This window comes from Mauremys reevesii, linkage group 12 (genome assembly GCF_016161935.1).
Source record: "Mauremys reevesii isolate NIE-2019 linkage group 12, ASM1616193v1, whole genome shotgun sequence".
NCBI classification, from domain to species: domain Eukaryota; kingdom Metazoa; phylum Chordata; order Testudines; family Geoemydidae; genus Mauremys; species Mauremys reevesii.
The window spans coordinates 24,798,392-24,816,557 of record NC_052634.1 but is presented as its reverse complement, the minus strand read 5'-3'; the positions used below and the strand labels follow the sequence as shown (position 1 = coordinate 24,816,557).

Sequence of the window (18,166 nt, the reverse complement as noted above, 5' to 3'; positions counted from 1 at the left end):
TCGACAGTAGCCTCGGTACATGGACGCATACCGCTGAATTAATGTGCTTAGTGTGTCCGCGTGCACTCGACTTTATACAATCTGTTTCCAAAAAACAGTTTCTGTAAAATTGGAATAATCCTGTAGTGTAGACATACCCTGTGATTAATAACTTTGGTGGCTAAATGAAAGGCTGATGGTTCAAACCCAGGTGAAGATGGAGGTTTTTTTTTTAGTGATGAGAATCCAGTACATTTTAACTGGCAGAAAATCTCCTCAATGCTGCTCTAGCCTCATTGGGCAAGCATAAGTGGCCCTTTTGCCAAATGCATTGGTGGTATAGTGGTGAGCATAGCTGCCTTCCAAGCAGTTGACCTGGGTTCGATTCCCAGCCAATGCAGACATGTGATGTTTTCTCTGCTGGGAATTGGTTTAATTTCAGTCACGTTGTATCAGTTTATCAATAGAATGAGAGAATCAATGCCCTGCAGGTCATTCAACACAGAAGAAAGGGGCGGGACTATACAATGAGCTGTTGGAGTTATCCTGGTATTACAATATTTGGTTTATTTTTTTTTAAATTTCTTTTCTTCCCTCTCCCTTTTAGACTCAGAGCCTTTAAGGTCAGAAGGGACCTTATCATCTAGTCCGACCTGCTGCACCTTGCAGGCCAAAAGACCCCACCCACCCACTCCTGTAATAGACCCAGGAGGGGAGGCAGCTCTGTGCACTGCCCCTACCCCAGGCAGCACATGGAGGCCCTCTGCTCCCCTCCCCCAATGGGTGTGCAGAGATGTGCCAGCAGCACTGAGGTGGCTCCCTGCCCACTCTGCCTCCATCCCTCCGTGCCACTCCCAGAAGTGGCCGGCATGTCCCAGCATCCCCTGTGGCGGGGGAGTGTCTCCATTCACTGCCCCTGCCCCGAGTACCAACTCCGCAGCCCACATTGGCCAGGAACTGCAGCCAATGGGAGCTCTGGGGGCGGTGCCTGCAGGCAGCGGCACATGGAGACCCCCTGGCCCCACCCACCTAGGACCTGCTTCCGCAGGGTTGTGTGTACCAGTCACTTTGGGAGCTGCACTGGTCGGGGTAAGCGCCACCCCTCCTGCACCCCAACCCCCCCCCCCCCAGCACAGAGCCCGCACCCCGCACCCAAATTTCCTCCAGAGCTTTGCTTGTCTTCCTTTCACCCAGAACCATCCTTCTTCTCCTGGGCTGCAAGTAGCCATCCCTGGGAAGCCAAGAGGCAGGCACAGGATTCTGCCTCCCAGCAGCCAACTGCACCTCCCCAGGCTTTGCAGAACGACTGGTGGTGCTCTACTAACCCCACTTAGCTGCACTGAGGCGCTTAGCTTCTGCCCTGCCTTCCTCAGCTCGACTTTCCTCTTTTGCCCAATTCCTGCCTCACTCCCTCCTTTGGCAAGTCACGCAGAAGAGCCGGCCGCCATAGGCCAATCTCCAAGGGCAGAGGAGACCAAGCCACAAGGCTTCAAAAGGTGAGTGGCCCAGATCCTCTAGCTTTCCCCTGCTGATGCCAAGGTTTCTTCTCAGCTCATTTCACCACCCTCTGCCATGCAGGAGTTGGGGTTATCACAGGGACGGACCAGTGGCAGCAGTAGGAGCGCCTTGCTGGACAGGCAGAAATAGTAAGCCCTCCTATTTCTGTCTGGTTTTGAGCCAGGGACCTTTTGTGTGGTAGGCAAACATGATAACCAATATACTACAGAAACTCTGTTGCAGTGCTTTCTCCCTCCCTTCATAAGAATGGCCATACTGGCTCAGACCAAAGGTCCATCCAGCCCAGTATCCTGTCTGCCAACAGTGGCCAATGCCAGGTGCCCCAGAGGGAGTGAACAGGTAATGATCAAGTGATCTCTCTCCTGCCATCCATCTCCACCCTCTGACAAACAGAGGCTAGGGACACCATTCCTTACACGGCCTGCCTAATAGCCATTAATGGACTTAACCTCCATGAATTTATCTAGTTCTCTTTTAAACCCTGTTATAGTCCTAGCCTTCACAACCTCCTCAGGTAAGGAGTTCCACAGGTTGACTGTGCACTGTGTGAAGAACCTCCTTTTATTTGTTTTAAACCTGCTGCCTATTACTTTCATTTGGTGTTCCCTAGTTCTTATATTATGGGAACAAGTAAATAACTTTTCCTTATTCACTTTAAGGTGTGGGGGCTGGGCTGGGCTGACTTTAGTCCCAGGCTTGGATCTCCTGAATGACGGGAAACATCCTTTGCTGCTACGCAGGGACAGCAGGCTACTGGTGACATACCAGGGCTGGGATGTGAGGGGAATGTTGCATGGACTTTATCATACAGGCCCCATCTTGCTTCTCACAGCCCACAGGCGAGAATCTAGAGAAGGGTGAATCATTTCTCAGCTGCATTCTCAGGAGAAGCCGGTAGCCGTCCTTGACCAGAGACCCAGGGGAGCAACCACAGCAGTTCTGCGGACAGCTCTGGCTGCCAGGGGATCCAGCTAGGAAAGGGAGTGCTGGGGGCTCTGCAGTTTTTGACGTGGGGCTGTCTCAGGAGTCACAGGTGGCTTTGTTGGGGGGGTGGGGAAGTAGGGACTACAGGATGTGAGGCTGGCTGAAATGAACCTGCACAAAAAACCTCCCCCTTTGCTCCAGCTAAGGCCCTACTTTGGCCTCTCCCCCTTTCATAAATATCTCCATATCTACCCCAGCTCTCAGAAACCCCCTCTCTCCCATGGGTATTTTCACGGTTTCTTCCTTTTTTCATGGAGAGAGAGAGAGAAAAAACAAACCTATTAATCTGAGCTACCGACACAGTTCACAGCATGAAATACACAATTTTGTGTTCAATGAGTTGTGTTCATTTACATAACATGAAAAATATGTTTTGGTCAATGCATGAAAACCTCACTGCATTGAACAACCCACTGGATATAGTTAATGTACTACAGAATATTTAAAGAAGTTAAGAAAGATGTGCTTATAAATTAACATGTTGTGCTATTTACACACGCACAAGACACAGAAGAAACTGGAATTTGAGCTACTAAAATTTCCATTTTCTCACAGCATTTTAGTTCTCAATATTGTTTTAATTTGCTTATTTTTTTGGAACTAGAAATGAGGAAAGAGTACACTGAAGTCAGTTGAATTACCGCAGTGAGGGATTAGTCTCATTATTTGCCAATAACAAAACCTTTGTTAACAGAGAGTTAACTTTGACTGTGAATATTTCTTACCTTCCAGAACATCAACTTCAGTAAAACTCAAACTCTGGAAAAACAGGGAATACAGAGTGATGGTATATGCCCAGATAACCTTAACTCTGCCCTCTAGAAGAGACTCCGTGATAGCATATGAGAACAAGGAAAGGTTTGGGGACAAATTACATTTACTTCCCAAGAGTTTGTTTCTTCTGTAATTAATTGATCCTGGCCCCATCAATTGATCCTGGCCTGGTGTCTGGCTGTGGAATTTACTGTTTACTATTTTTATCCCAGTATATTTAAAGGCAAAACTGCTTTACAAAAGCTCCTTTATTCTAGGTTATACAAACAAGTCACTTCCCCAGCTATTTCAAAGAGATGGAATTTTCCTGACCCACAGGGAACTTAAACTAACATGCTCAAGATCACACATTCCTTAGGAGAAAACGAAGGGGAAAAAAAACCCACCAAACCGTTGCTGTTTCTACCCAAATGATCAATGAGATCAGAAAGTGAGACTGTGCAATTAACTGTCTGGGACTACACTGACTCTGCAGTTACTTGGATGCAGACACACCCAGCTCTATGGTTGGTAAACGTACAGAGACTCTGCTGCTGCTCATGAACTAGAAGCACATGACCTCTGAACAGCTGCCATTCGAATGTATCTGAAAGTTACAAGGAACAACGATCTGTGTTAAAGGAAGATTGCCATTTATTAGAGCCCCAGTTGATGCCGTGTGCACAAACAGAGGATTGAATGTGTAACAGGGAGTTTGGTAAATCTTGGTTATTTTAGTTTTGTAACAGACTCCTGTCCACCTCCAGTAGAGTTTTCAGTCCCAATGGCAACTTACTTACCAAATGTAATACAGACTAGTCCATGCCTCTCACGTGGATGTGGTTCTTGTTCTTCTGCACATTGTAGCCCATGGAGGCCAAGGACCTGCAAATGTGTCTTCATGTGCCTTTGTTTAGTTGATGAAAACACAAATTAGACACTTAGAGGATTGGAACTGATTTCAGCTGGGGGACATGTTTGCTAGGTTTTTATGCATTTGCACAGGAAAATGTTGAGTGCTTCCATTCATTTCAGGTATCCTTAGTCAGTGGAGCTCCTGAACATAATGGAAATGGATATGCAATTACTATTGCTGTTGAAGGACCAGGCTTTTAAGGGGGCACTTGGATTTGAACCAAGGACCACTTGAACTGCAGTCAAACACTCTACCACTGAGCTATACCCCCTGACAATTACACTGGCAATGTCAGTGACCTTAAGGATCTTGAAACCTGAGAGTGGAGTTCATTTCTTCCACACCAGTGTTGCTGTCTGTGCATCCTGGAGCTATGGGGTGAGTGGGAAAGGCCCACAACTAGCTTGTCAGTATCAGCAAAGGAGCAGCCGACATCAGGACCAACGAGACGTGCTGGTGGCCCATCAGGAAGAATCCACTCTCCCAGAGACTTCTCGGCGAGGCACGGTACACAATGGGGGCTACCTACCCGCCACGTCCCAGCAAGGGTCTTTCTAGTCCCACTTCAGTGTTACCCAATTTCTAATCAGTCTTTGGCCCAGATTCCCTCCCTGAGCGGCACCAGCACATACCTGGGCCCCCTGCTAGTGTTAAATCTGCCTTGAGCTGAGATCCAGCTTGGCAAAGAGCCTGCAGCCCCCTCTGTGCTGGGGAGTGAGAGCAGCCCTGGCACTGGGCAGGGCAGCCTTGAGGGAATGAACCCAATGTGCCCGTGAGGCCCTGATCCAGAACCTCTGCCAGGCAGCTTGTGCTGCTCGGGCGTCTCTAGTCTCCAGCGAGGATTCAAAGCTTCTCTGCTCCAGGGGAACCCCTGGGGGAGGGGGGCAGGGCTCCTGCAGGATAAATCTTCCTGCCGGCAGAGCTCCGGTCCCCTCCTCATGGGCACAGGGCGTTGCACACGGCACCCACCACATGCACACACCCCTTTGTGGGGAGAATCAGCTCCGGGATATTGGGGTCAACCCCCCCCCCCACCTCCTCCCTGCAAACCTTCTCCTGGCTTCAGTGAGGGAATGGGGGCGTGAGGGGCTAGTGCGGTAACAGCAGCAGCGTGGCCGTGGGGCTCGGCCGGTGGCTGGGGCCAGTCGCCTGAGCATGAACCCAGCCGACCCCAGGAGATGGACCCGGGTCACCAGCCCAACCCACCACGTGGCTGCTGCCGCTGCCCCGTTAGTGCGCGAGCTCCCACAGACCACGCTGGGGAGAGCCCCCAGCTGCAGGGGAGATGCCCCTGAGTGCCTGGCAGGGCCCAGCTCCTGGCTGACCTGCCCTGCTGGGGGTCAGGGGGCTGGGTGACAGGGGGGCGTTGGCTCTGGGGTGGGACTGTCACTTCCCCCCCTGCCAAGCCAACAGGATCACAGCAAACAAAACCAGCTCGGCCGGCAGGGGAAGAGTTCAGTCCAGGGCCTGGTGCATTCTGGGAGCAGGGGCGGTGCAGAGAAAGGGCAGATACGGGGCAGCTCTGAACACTCCGCACAGAACTGCCTGTCCTGTCCCGCAGCCCCTGGTACAGGGGGCTTTTCGCCATAGTTGTAATCAGGCCAATAAATTGAAACAAACCCCTGTTAAATCATTGCTCAGCCTGAGTCCTTCACCCACATTCCTTAGGGCATTGGGTGTTTCATTTCCTGCCTCAATTTCACACAGAGACACAATTTCCTTTGCACAGTTCCGTGAACAGCAAAACTTCCCTGTGTCTCTGGTCTGAGCCAGGGCGTTCGATTCCAGTGAACCCTTCTCTCCTGCAAAGCGATGGTCAGACAGAGGGGACATGGCCACCTTCACCTCTGACAGTGAGATATTGGCTCGGCTCTTTCTTTCTGCTGCTGTTGTTAGTCCATGAAACATCAAGGGTGGAATGCAAGGCTGAGTTCATGCACCAGCCCTCAGTGCCCCAGAGAAATCCTGCCACCTGCTATTGGAACGATGTGCTGGAGAGTTGAATGGGAAAGGGACTGTCTGAATTGTCAAAGTGGGGAATGAACAACAATCTACAGCAATGTCATTCACACAAACACACTCTCATCCTGCTACAGCCGGAGGGGAAATGGGCAGGAATTGTTGCTGTTCACCCAAGGAGACACTTACACTGATGAGCAGCCTTGAGTGTGCTGGGGAAGCTGGTCTGCGCAAACAATTTGAAGTGACAATTCAGTGAGAACAGAATCATCATGCAATGACACAGGTATACATCAAGTAGATGTGACCGAGTGGTTAAAGTGATGGACTAGAAATCCTTTGGGGTCTCACCGCACAGGTTCAAATCCTGCCAACTACACAAGTACTGCGCTGTTGTTACTATTACTGTAGACTTAGTGTCTGAGCATCCAGAGTACATACTGGAGCCAGATCTACTTTCACTCTCTCTACACTTAAATCGCTGCTGTGGCACTGCTATAGCACTATGGAGTAGATAGTGACTGGAGGGATTTTCCCATCCATGTAATAGCTACATGGACAGAACAGTTCCTCCTTTTCTTTAGCACTATCTAACCAGGGCTTAGGTCACCTTAACTGTGTGTGTGTGGGGTGGGGTGCTTCACACCCTGAGAGACGTCGCTCTGCCAGTTCAGTGCCCAGCGTACACCAGCCCTTAGATCCCTCTTGGTATTTCAATGCAGGCACTGACCTGTGAGAAGAAAACATCAGCTCACAAACACAGAGACTGAATTCCCCACATTTAATCTCGCTGCACTTTCCAGAAAGTCACGAAATTCAATTCATTCTTGCTAGGACAGAGAAAAAATAAGTGACACTAAGTTTTTGGCTTGATTAAATAAAATTAAGTGTTTAATTAATATAGTAAAAATATGTCCTGATTCTTCTAACTAACACCACAGCATGAAATAGGAACAGAGACAAAGCTTGTCAGTGACGACTAATTTCACAAATGATCTTCCCATTATTAATTTCCACGCTGCCCCCATTTGAGGTCTGGGCATCGCCAGTGTCATTGCTCTGCATTCACCTTCCCCTTAGAATTGTTCTCGGACATTCGACGTCCTCTGCAGCATGAGGCTCTGGTCACTTGCTGGAGGATTCCCTGCACCGTGAAGTCTTTAAGCCATGATTTGAGGACTTCAATAACTCAGACGTAGGTCAGGGGTTTGTTACAGGAGTGGGTGGGTGAGATTCTGTGGCCTGCATTGTGCAGGAGGTCAGACTAGATGATCATAATGGTCCCTTCTGACCTTAAGTCTATGAATCTATTAATCTTTTTCCAAATTTGGAAAATTGTGCAGTTCAGAATGTGAATAGTGACCCCGTCTCCTTCCTGCACCTGCTCTACATTGCTCCACAGCAGCTTCTCCACCTGCAGAGTCACCCCAGCACGGCAGTGCAGCCGCCCAGGGTTCAGCAGGAGCCCCTGGCAAGGACAGTGGGTGCAGCTAACAGCCCTGTGTGCCTGGCCGTGAGGCAGCTGTAAAAAAGCAACACCCCCCCCCCCCGCCAGAAGTAAAGACTGAATTCCCCAACTATAACATCATGACCCCCTGTAGAAAGCCACACGTGTCAGTTGTATTTTCACAGGGAGATGCAAAAATCAAGTGACCAATTTTTAAGTTGAGTAAATAAAGTTGAGGAGATAGTTATTAACCTCACAAAAACACACTAAAGATCCCTCAACATAACACCTGAAGGTGAAATATGAACAGAGACAAACCTTGTCAGCAAAGGCTCATTTCCCAAACGATCCTCAAAATGTTACTAATTCCCACCCCTCCTCCACAGGAGCTCTGTGCAGTGTAACTGTTCTGCAGGCAGCTTCCCATTCAATGCTGTTGGGGGACATTCCCAGGCCTGGAAATGTACCAACGACAGAATTTGAAGAGCAAACCTGGCTCCCAGCACCAGGCGGGATTTGAGTGTTTTCTCCCTGTCACTTAGTCTTTGTCAATAGTACAGACGCCCTGGGCAGGACTCCAGGCTCTGCCTGAGGGATCCTGGCACAGGGGCTGGGGGCAGGAGAAAGGATTGTAGATTCTGACCTGTGCTCTGGAGAGGAGGTAATAATTGAAGGGGGCATTTCCAACTCTTCACCTTCTCAGTGTCCCACAGCTGGAATTCTACATTCCACAGGGCCAAATGAGGGGGTGATGCCATGCGGCTAATGAAACCCAGTGCTCCAGGTGAGGCTTGAACTCACAAGCCCAGCATAGCTCCTCTCAACACTGCCCTATAAGTACTGTGTGCTAACCAATTGCACCACTGGAGCACCTGTTAATTGTTTTTCTCCCAGTTCCCTAGGTTGATACAGCCAAGGAGTGACCCCAAAACATTCTCAGTGGGGCTGAGAGCAGGTAGTGACAAGTGTTGTACTCGGTGGGGTGGATCCTTCTTAAGGGTTCCAGGCCCCATTTGACACCCTCACTGCACCTCACCCACAGCTGCTGCCCTGGGTCAATGAAAACCCAGAGTTCACCTCTCACCTCCTGGGGGGAAAGCCCCTTTCTCCCTCCGCTGTCTGGCCACATTGCCGGCCACTTGCCGTTCCCCCTGTCACCGCTCTGCTGGCCACCCTCTCTGCTCTGGGACGTCTTGTGGTCCCACCAGGAGCGGAACAGGCTCCCTAAAAGCAGGGCCGCCCAGAGGATTCAGGGGCCTGGGGCAAAGTAGGGGACTGGACATAAAAAAGGCGCCACCCGCTGCGGCACTTGTACTCACTGGGCGGCGTCCGAGTCTTCAGTTGCAGCAGGTCCTTCACTCGCTCCGTGTCTTCGGCAGCACTGAAGGACCCACCACTGAAGAGTCGCCAAAGACCCGGACCGCTGCCGGGTGAGTAAAAATTAAAAAGGCGCCTCTAGCCAGGGAAGGGATTCTTGGCCAGGGCTTGTGGGGCAAATTGCCCCACTTGCCCCCGCATTTGCCCTGCTTAAAAGTGGCGGCCACCAGAGCCCAAACAGTAGCCCCACCCGTTCCACCCAAGGCCACGCCCCTGCCCCCCCTTCTCCCCAAGGACCCACTCCTACGCTGCCTCTTCCCCCAAGACCCCACCTCCCGCTCACTGCTCTCCGTCCCCTCCCCCCCTCACTCGCCCTTACGGTCATTACAAAGTGGCAAGGCAGAGCCCTCCCATTTTTAAAAGCCCTGGGGTGTTGTTCCCCCTGTTCAGGCACCCCTGGGGCCCTGCACTTCACACAGCTCTCCCTGATTTCAGCTGTTAGTGAGGGAGCCTCACTGCTAGCGCAGACTGGGCAGTTTCTTGCATGAGAGACACTGTCCCAAAGCAGGACTAATGCTTAGAGCTGGTTATCAGTGATTTTAGATCTGTTGGTCTGCAGCAAGACTCTCCATTGAGTCTTAATCAGCTCTGTTATTACACAGGGAAGAACAAATGAGTCAAATGGTGCCTGGAAGCCTTAAGAAGAATCCACCCCACCAAGTACCAACACTTAGAATCATAGAATCTCAGGGTTGGAAGGGACCTCAGGAGGTATCTAGTCCAACCCCCTGCTCAAAGCAGGACCAAACCCAACTAAATCGTCCCAGCCAGGGCTTTGTCAAGCCTGACCTTAAAAACCTCTAAGGAAGGAGATTCCACTACCTCCCTAGGTAACCCATTCCAGTTCTTCACCACCCTACTAGTGAAAAAGTTTTTCCTAATATCCAGCCTAAACCTCCCCCTCTGCAACTTGAGACCGTTACTCCTTGTTCTGTCATCTTCTACCACTGAGAACAGTCTAGATCCATCCTCTTTGGAATCCCCTTTCAGGTAGTTGAAAGCAGCTATCAAATCCCCCCTCATTCTTCTCTTCTGCAGACTAAACAATCCCAGTTCCCTCAGCCTCTCCTCATAAGTCATGTGCTCCAGCCCCCTAATCATTTTTGTTGCCCTCTGCTGGACTCTCTCCAATTTATCCACATCCTTCTTGTAGTGTGGGGCCCAAAACTGGACACAGTACTCCAAATGAGGCCTCACCAGTGCTGAGTAGAGGGGAATGATCACATCCCTCGATCTGCTGGAAATGCCCCTACTTAAACAACCCAAAATGCCATTAGCCTTCTTGTTGCTACCTGCTCTCAACTCCACTGAGAATGTTTTGGGGTCACTCCTAGGCTTTATCAGCCTAGGGGGTCTCAAAGAAAAGCAACTAACAAGTGCTGCAGTGGCGCAATTGGTTAGCGCACAGTACTTATAGAGCAGTGCTGAGAGGAGCTATGCTGAGGTTGTGAGTTCAAACCTCACCTGGAGCTCTGGCTTTCATTAACCACATGGCATCACCCCCTCATTTGCCCCTGTGGAATGTAGAATTCCAGCCCTGGGACACTGAGGAGGGGAAGAGTCAAAAATGCCCCCTTCACTTATTACCTCCTCTCCAGAGCACAGGTCAGAATCTACCATCCTTTCTCTCCCCCCCAGCCCCTGTGCCAGGATCCCTCAAGCAGAGCCTGGAGTCCTGCCCATCCCTGAGCCTGGAGGGAGAGGAGCAAGGAGCCATTTAGAGGGTTTTCCTTTCCTCGCCCACTTCCCTGGCTCTTGTCACGCAAGCAGCAACAGACCAGAAGTGGGAAGCGCAGACAAAGGGATGTTTACTGGGGTTAGTTTCCAAGCAGGCAGATTCCGAAGCCCTTCACACCAGTCGGGCTTATCTCTATACACCCACAGAGTCTGTTCCCCAGTGTCCCCCTTCCCAGCTCTGACACCGCAGTTCTGAAAGTCTAGGCCTGCACAGGCAGCCTGAATATCTCTATTCTAACAGCCATCGGTCCCTGTGGGAAAATGATCTATTCAGGGTTGTCCCTAGACATTTTGGTGCCCTACACAGCACCCCTGTCCCCCAGCCCGAGCTGGCAGAGCGGAGCAGGCTGGGGCCAGGTCACTCCACTTCCCGCCGCCGAGTAATTGCAGGGCAGGCACGACCCCACACTCAGGGGGCGGCGGGAAGTGGAGTGATCCGGCCCCAGCCTGCTGCACTCTGCTCCCAGCCTTGGAACTTGGGGGGTGGGGGGGAAACACCCCCCAGCACTCACCAGTGGCGCGGCTGGGAGCTGGTGGAGCAGAGCAGGCTGGGGCCAGGTCGTTCCACTTCCCACCGCCCGGTGAGTGCCGGGTGCGCCTGATCCCTCCTGCCGTCCACCGGGATGTAGCTCAGGGGAAGGCGGGGGGGATGGGGTGGAGCAGGGGTGGGAAGAGGGTGGTGGGGGTAGACCGGGGGTGGGGGGCTGTGGGGAAGAGGTGGAGCAGGGGCAGGGGCAGCTTTCCTGGCCAGCTCAGCCAGCCGGGGGATCGAGCTCGCCGCTGGAGCAGTACGCAGCTGCGTACGGTACCAGGAAATTTGGGGCAATTTGGTGCCTCCACATCCCTTAACCAGGCAGTGTCCCTGTGGTGTGGGCTGTCTTCATAGGTCCTTTCTCAATCTTTCTCGCCCTCTTGTCTGGAGTCTCCTGTGTCTCTGCTTTCTAAGCACAGACTAACTCTGGCTGTTCAGAGGAGGGGAGGACCATGACTCTGTGTGGCCAGCAGACAGCGACAAAGACCCCCAGCCAGCCTGCTCCCTGCCATGCCAAACACCCACTGAAAACCACCCACAGCCAGCTGCTGATGCTCTGTGGCCAACATCAGAAGATGGTAGGAAAGCAGGGCCAGCCCCCCTGGTGGGGCCTCTGACCATTCCCACTCAAGGTGCTCACTTTTGCAGTGGGGCAGGAGATTTTACCCCGAGAGGCTTTTCCCCAGCGGGCGAGAAGCAGAGAAACACCCAGGCTCCCAAGGTGCTATGTAGCAACCCCCTCAAGCACAGGGACAGGCTCACACTTGGAAGAGGGAAACTGCTCCACACGCTAGCCCGGGCAGCCGCCCATTTTCTCTGGCAAGTCAGGAAGGGCAAAGGCGAGACTGGAAGCACCTGGGGCTCATGCCCCAGCCTTTGTGATGCCCAACCCCCAACTCCTTCCCGGGGCTCTAGCTGAAGCCAGAGCATTGGCCTGAGCGGCCAAGAAGAGGTTCCAGCCCTGAAGGGAGCAGGACTTTCAGCACAAAGGTAAAACTGCACAAGCACAACCACGAAGGGACTCGCACCCTCAATTACCTGATCAGAAGTCAGATGCCTTATCTATTAGGCCACACAGTCACTCTAGAAAAACCTCTCCAAGTACTTCTTTAGTGAAGATGGACACTGTGTTTCTCAGACTCAGGTCATCTACTGAGGGGGCCTGAGACTCTCTGGGCACAAGAAGTCAAGTTCCCAGTGAGATGTGAGACTTAATTCTCTGGAGCCAGGTGCAGGGCTTTGGCAGGGAGGCTCAGGCATGGGGGATTGGGGTGCAGCGGACGGACCGGCTGTCTAGGTGGGGAGATTTAGTTGCACTGAGGCACAGGAGGGAGGAGGAGGAGGAATCGTGCTGATGGTCAGTGGCTGTGCAGAAAAAAGGGTGTTGATTCCCCCATCCTAAATGGGCAGGTTGGCTTGACCCTTCTCCCCTCTGCGGAGCATGGTGGGGACTGCAGCTCACCCCTTGTGGGGCAGGAAAGCACAGGTGCAGGGCGCTGGGCTCCGATGCACCTGGAAGGCAGCTCCGGTGGGGTGGGGCAGGGCCTGTGGTTTACGTTCTGCATTGCCTGGTGCTCGGCCATTGCACAATCCCCAGCCACGCCGCACAGCGCATCCCGAGAGGAGGTGGGGGACCAAGCAGATGATCCAGCATGAGGGGGAGAGGATGTGTGGTTGGGGGAAGAAAGGCCTGGGGCTGCACTGGGGGAGTGCAGAGCAGGGGTGACACCCCAGAAACCTGCAGCAAAGGGATGGACAGGTGGGCTGGGTGGATAGAAAAGGCAGTGAGCCTAAAAGGGGAGTGGGTCTAGTGGTCAGAGCAGGGAGGGGGCTGGGTACCAGGACCTCTGGATTCTATCCCTGGCTCTGGGAGCAGAGGGGGGTCTAGAGGTGAGAGCAGGGGGACTGGGAGCATCTTCCTAATTCACAGGGTAGTTCTCTTCCCAGCTCGTGTGAGGGCGGGAAGCGCCACCAGCCCCATTTCCTGGATAGGAGAAGAGAGGCCCAGAGAGGCTGAGTGATGTGCCCAAGGACACTCTGGAAGTCTGTGGCAGAGCACAGCATGTTTCTCCCCCTCCCGCCCCGGGGTCTGGCCTGTTACTGGGTGGTGCAGGGGCGGGGTCTCAGGAGAAGGAGCAGTGGGAGGGCGGGGTCTCGGGTGAATGGGTGGTGCAGGGGTGGGGTCATAGGGGGAAGGGGCAGTGTGGGGGCGGGGACTCAAGGGGAAATGGGCAGTGTGGCATTGGGGCTTGGGGGAAGAGGCACTGTGAGGGCAGGGTCTCGGGGTAAAGGGGAAGCATGTGGGTGGGGTCTCGGGGGAAGGGGCGATGCAGGGGCTGGGATTAGAGGGAACAGGTGGTGCAGGGGTGGGGTCTAGCGGCAATGTGAGGGGCAGAACTTTGGGGGAAGGGGAGGTGGGGCTTTGGGGAGGGCAGAGCTGGGGGATAGGGGCAGGCCTTTGGGGGCAGGCACAGCGGGGGCAGTGCTTTGGGGATGGGGACAGCGGGGGTAGGGGCAGGGCTTTGGGGGCAGGCACAGCGAGGGGCAGGGCTTTGGGGATGGGGACAGCAGGGGTAGGGGCAGGGATTTGGGGGCAGGCACAGTGGGGAAGGGCTTTGGGGGCAGGGCTTTGGGGGCAGGGCTTTGGGGAAGGGGGGGCAGGGGCAGGGCTTTGGGGAAGGGCACAGCGGGGGCAGGGCAGGGCTTTGGGGGAAGGGGCGGGGTTTTGGGTGCGGGCACAGCGGGGGCAGGGCTTTGGTGGGCAGGCAGAGCGAGGAGGCAGGGCTTTAGGGAAGGGGCGGGCGGGGCAGGGCTTTGGGGCAGGGGCGGAGCAGGGCTTTAGGGGTATGGGGGGCAGTGGCAGGGCTTTGGGGCGGGCACAGCGGGGGCAGGGGCAGGGCTTTGGGGCGGGCACAGCGGGGGCAGGAGCGGGGCTTTGGGCGGGCACAGCGGGGGCTGGGGAAGGAGCAGGACTCATTCAGGCCGGGGCGGGTCTGTCTGGGGGTGTCGCTGTCCCTGCAGCGGGTGTTTGGAGCCGGGCTCCCCCGGGGAGGGGCGGGGCCGGGGGCAGCGGGAGTCGGGGGGTGACACGCGGCCGGTGCCTGGGCCCGGCGGACCCACCCGGACCCGCTCACACCCAGCCGGGGGGGGGGGGGTTACAAGGGGCGCCGGGAACATCCCGCGGGGCGGACACAGGGATCCAGCCCCCGCACAGACCCAGACCCGGCCCGGACCCGCCCCTGCTGCTTTGTGCCGGGGGGGCGAAGCGGCGCAGCACGTTCCTGCGCGGGGCAGCGTCACACCCTGCACCGGGGGGGCGGGGCCGGGGCTCTCTGGGGGGCGGGGCGGGAGGTGTCAGGTGACCCAGGGACCCGCCCTTACCTGGGCTGGAGAGGACGGAGGCGCCCCGGGGCAGGCTGGGAGTTGTAGTTCCTGGCTCGTCTCAGAGCGGAAGTGACGAGCAGTTGCTCTGGCAACGCGCCCCCTCCCGGTGCACTCTGGGAAGCGTAGTTCTCTCTCTCTCTCTCTCACACACGCGGCCTCTATTGGAGGCGGGGCCGTAACTCGTCACTTCGCCGCGCCCCTCCCCTCTCCCTGATTGGCGGAGAGAGCGCGGGACAGAGACTCGGCGCGTGGGGGGAGGCCCCGGTTCCCTCGCCCCGAGGCTTCGCTGCAGGGCCGCCCAGAGGGGGGGGGGGCAAGAGGGGCAATTTGCCCCGAGCCCCACGGGGGCCCCCACCAGAGTTTTTCGGGGCCCCTGGAGCGGGGTCCCTCACTCACTCCGGGTGCCCGGGAAACTCTTGCGGGGCCGGGCGCAGGAGCTTCTGCCGCTCCCGGTCCTCGCCGGCGGGGGGTCCTTCCGCTCCGGGTCGAAAGGACCCCCCTACCGCCGAAGACGGAGTGGGACCCGCCGCTGAAGTTCAGCCCGGTCTTCGGCGGTAATTCGGCAGCGGGGGGCCCTTCCGTTCTGGGACCCGCCGCCGAAGTGCCCCGAAGACCCGCGGCGGGGACATCCCCCGCCGCCGAATTACCGCCGAAGACCGGGCTGCGCTTCGGCGGCCGGTCCCGCTTCAGCGGTAATTCGGCGGCGGGGGGGCCCCCGCCGCGGGTCTTCGGGGCACTTTGGCGGCGGGTCCTGGAACGGAAGGGGCCCCCACCGCCCAAGACCCCGGGCCCCCGGAATCCTCTGGGCGGCCCTGCTTCGCGGCCCCCCCCCCCGGCGCGCGCTGCGGCCGTTGGGATTCGAATCCCGCTCGCGACCAGGGGCAGCCCCAGCCCGGGAGCCGCGGGGCTGCGCGGCTCAGTCCCGCGGCGGCACCAGTGGGACCCGCCCGGCGCTGCTGGGGTCCCGGAGCGGACGCGGGGCGGGGCCGGTCCGAGGGGCGCTGGGGCGGGACGGCGAGTGGCGGCTCCGCACGGGGGGACCAGGGGCTCAGACCCCCAGTTCCAGGCGCCAGGCCCAGCCCCTGCCGCGGGAGCAGCCCACAAGCGGCAGCCTGGGGCCGCGGGGCCGGGCGATGTCCCATCCCGTGTGCGCAGGGACCCAGGGGCAGAATCAGTCTGTGAGTTGTCGCAGTTCAGGGGCTGCAGCCTCGTCACCCACCCGGTCACTGACTGAACTGCAGAGCAGCCCGGGATCCACCTTCCCCTTCCCCGCGGCCCCGCCCCGCTCACCCCATCCCCCTTCCTCCGTCGCTCGCTCTCCCCCACCCGCACGCACTTTCACCAGGCCGGGGGGGCAGGCTCTGGGCTGGATTAACATGGGGGCAAATCAAATCAGGACATGTCCCTGTGGGGAGGGGGTTTCACTTGTTGCTAAAGGGCCAGGGGAGCCCTCAGTATCTGGCTGATTGTGTCTCTCTCGCGCCTCAGGATATTGGGGTTGAGTTTCCTCTGTCAGACGCTGCTGATTCAGAAAAGGATTAGGCATTTATATGGACAATATCATCTTAACTTCGCTGGTATACAAAATTTAGAAGGGATATAAATCTTCATGCGTCAGGATATAAGCCTACCACTAACTGATGGGGGTCAGGAAGAAACTTCTCCTATGGGCAGGTTAATCCATAATTGTTTTTCTATGGGGTTTCTCAGACTTTCCTCTGTCATAGCTGGGCCTGTGACTTGCCCTGAAAAATAGATCATTGGTGAGCCTTTATATTATGGGGCTGATCATTTTTGGTTTACAATAGTGTTTAGCTGTCCCAACCAAAATTCAGGGTCCCGTTACAAAAACATAATAAGAGATTGTCCCGTGCCTCAGTTACAAGCTAAACAAATAGACAAGATAGGCAAACAGTAGCATAAAGAAGTATTAACCTCCATTTATAGATGGGGAACTGAGACAGAGAGGAAGGACCAGATTTTCAAAGGTATTTAGGTGCTTAAGATGCAAACAGATGCTTAAAGGTGCTTTTGAAAATCCCACCAGCAGGTTAGGTGCATAACACCCACCGATTTCAATAGGAGTTAGGTGCCAAACCTAACTTAAGCCCTACTGGTCTATTTCCTGTTCCAATTTTCACCAAAACCAATACGGTTCTGCTCACTGATGCCTAGAATATTGCTGGAATTTTAGAATTGCTTGGATGTGGTGTTCACAAGTTCATGTTACAAACAGAGAAATGCTATCAAGTAGAGTGAAGAACTCACATTACTCAGTAAACAAGTTTTCAAATGTTTTCCTCACACAGATCACTTCTTCAGATAAAGAATATTTCTTCTCCCAACCCGCCCTGCCTCACACGTACAGTACCCCACAGCAACAAGAGAGCATGAGAAGGTAATTTTAGGACAGGATTAAGGGCATGGGTGCAAACCAAGTGGTTTAAAAGTGATGGGTGCAGTCAGTCATTACATGATGATGGACACAGTCTGTGACATCACACTCCATTGCTAAGGAAACAATTGTGACATCTCATGCAGAGGAGTGTAAACAAGAAGCGGGCAGCATTATCTCCTGCAAATATAAACTACTTGTTTGTCTGAGTGATTGGCTGAATAAGATATTATATTATGCCCATAACATCGCAGGCCATAGATGGTCAAAACACCTGGCTTTATGGTCACTGCTGTGGTGATGGCACTTTCACATCACTGGTACCTGATGGCCGTAGATGGTCAAACCTTGTGGGATTTTTCCTTATATGGACACTCAGAGCCACAAGTAACAGGTGACCCATCTCAAGCAAGTAATAAAGAGATTGTGTGACACACCAGCCAGCCTCTGCCTATAAAGGCTGGAGCTGCCAGTTCAGCTCACAAGCTCCAGAAATTCCAGCAAGAACAGGCTGGCTGCCTCCTGTAGGCAAGACTTGAAAGCCAGACGCCTAGCGTGATGGAAACAAATAGAAGGCACAGAAGCTGTGACAGGTTAGATCACAGGGACCTCTGAAAGGGAGGGATGGAACTAGGGTGACCAGATAACAACTGTGAAAAATCAGGACAGTGGTGGGGGGTAATAGGAGCCTATATAAGAAAAAGCCCCAAATATCAGGACTGTCTCTATAAAATCGGGACATCTGGTCACCCTAGATGGAACATTTTTACAGTTCTTGGTAATAGCAACACATTAGTTACAAAAATTACCATTAGCAATAACAACAAATTCATTGCAGGTGTCCACCTACAATCATTTTTGTCGTCATGCCACACCTTTGGCTCAATACCATTGGGGTTTGGGACTTTTAGGGTTAACTTGTGGCTTCCCTTTGCAAAATTAAGTTCTCTCTTTCCTCTTTTTTCTGAAGGATCAAACCTTGATTTTTCTTGCTTAACAGAATTCACTGGCTGATGGGGTGGACTCTCTTTGCTAACAGCTATTAGCAAGTCTTTCTTCTCCCTGCCAGCCAAATAATTTGCATCAACACAGAAGCACAGACTGCTCACTTAAAGAATCAGAATAGAGACATTCCTGTTCCAACACCATTGTCTTCCCAACCAGCTGGCCAAACACAGCCACTTG

The 18,166-nt window shown here is 54.3% G+C and overlaps 4 non-coding genes across 4 annotated transcripts; 2 read left to right on the top strand and 2 right to left on the bottom strand.

Moving 5' to 3' along the window:
- Positions 1-307: 307 nt before the first annotated feature.
- Positions 308-379, top strand: TRNAG-UCC. The gene has a single exon. It is a non-coding gene; the product is annotated as a tRNA-Gly (tRNA).
- Positions 380-4,349: 3,970 nt separating this feature from the next.
- On the bottom strand, positions 4,350-4,421 carry TRNAC-GCA. Its single transcript has one exon. It is a non-coding gene; the product is annotated as a tRNA-Cys (tRNA).
- Positions 4,422-8,332: 3,911 nt separating this feature from the next.
- On the bottom strand, positions 8,333-8,426 carry TRNAI-UAU. Its single transcript has 2 exons — positions 8,389-8,426; positions 8,333-8,368 (listed from the first exon to the last, which is right to left on the bottom strand). It is a non-coding gene; the product is annotated as a tRNA-Ile (tRNA).
- Positions 8,427-10,311: 1,885 nt separating this feature from the next.
- TRNAI-UAU lies at positions 10,312-10,405 on the top strand. The gene is made up of 2 exons: positions 10,312-10,349; positions 10,370-10,405. It is a non-coding gene; the product is annotated as a tRNA-Ile (tRNA).
- The last annotated feature ends 7,761 nt before the right edge of the window (positions 10,406-18,166 follow it).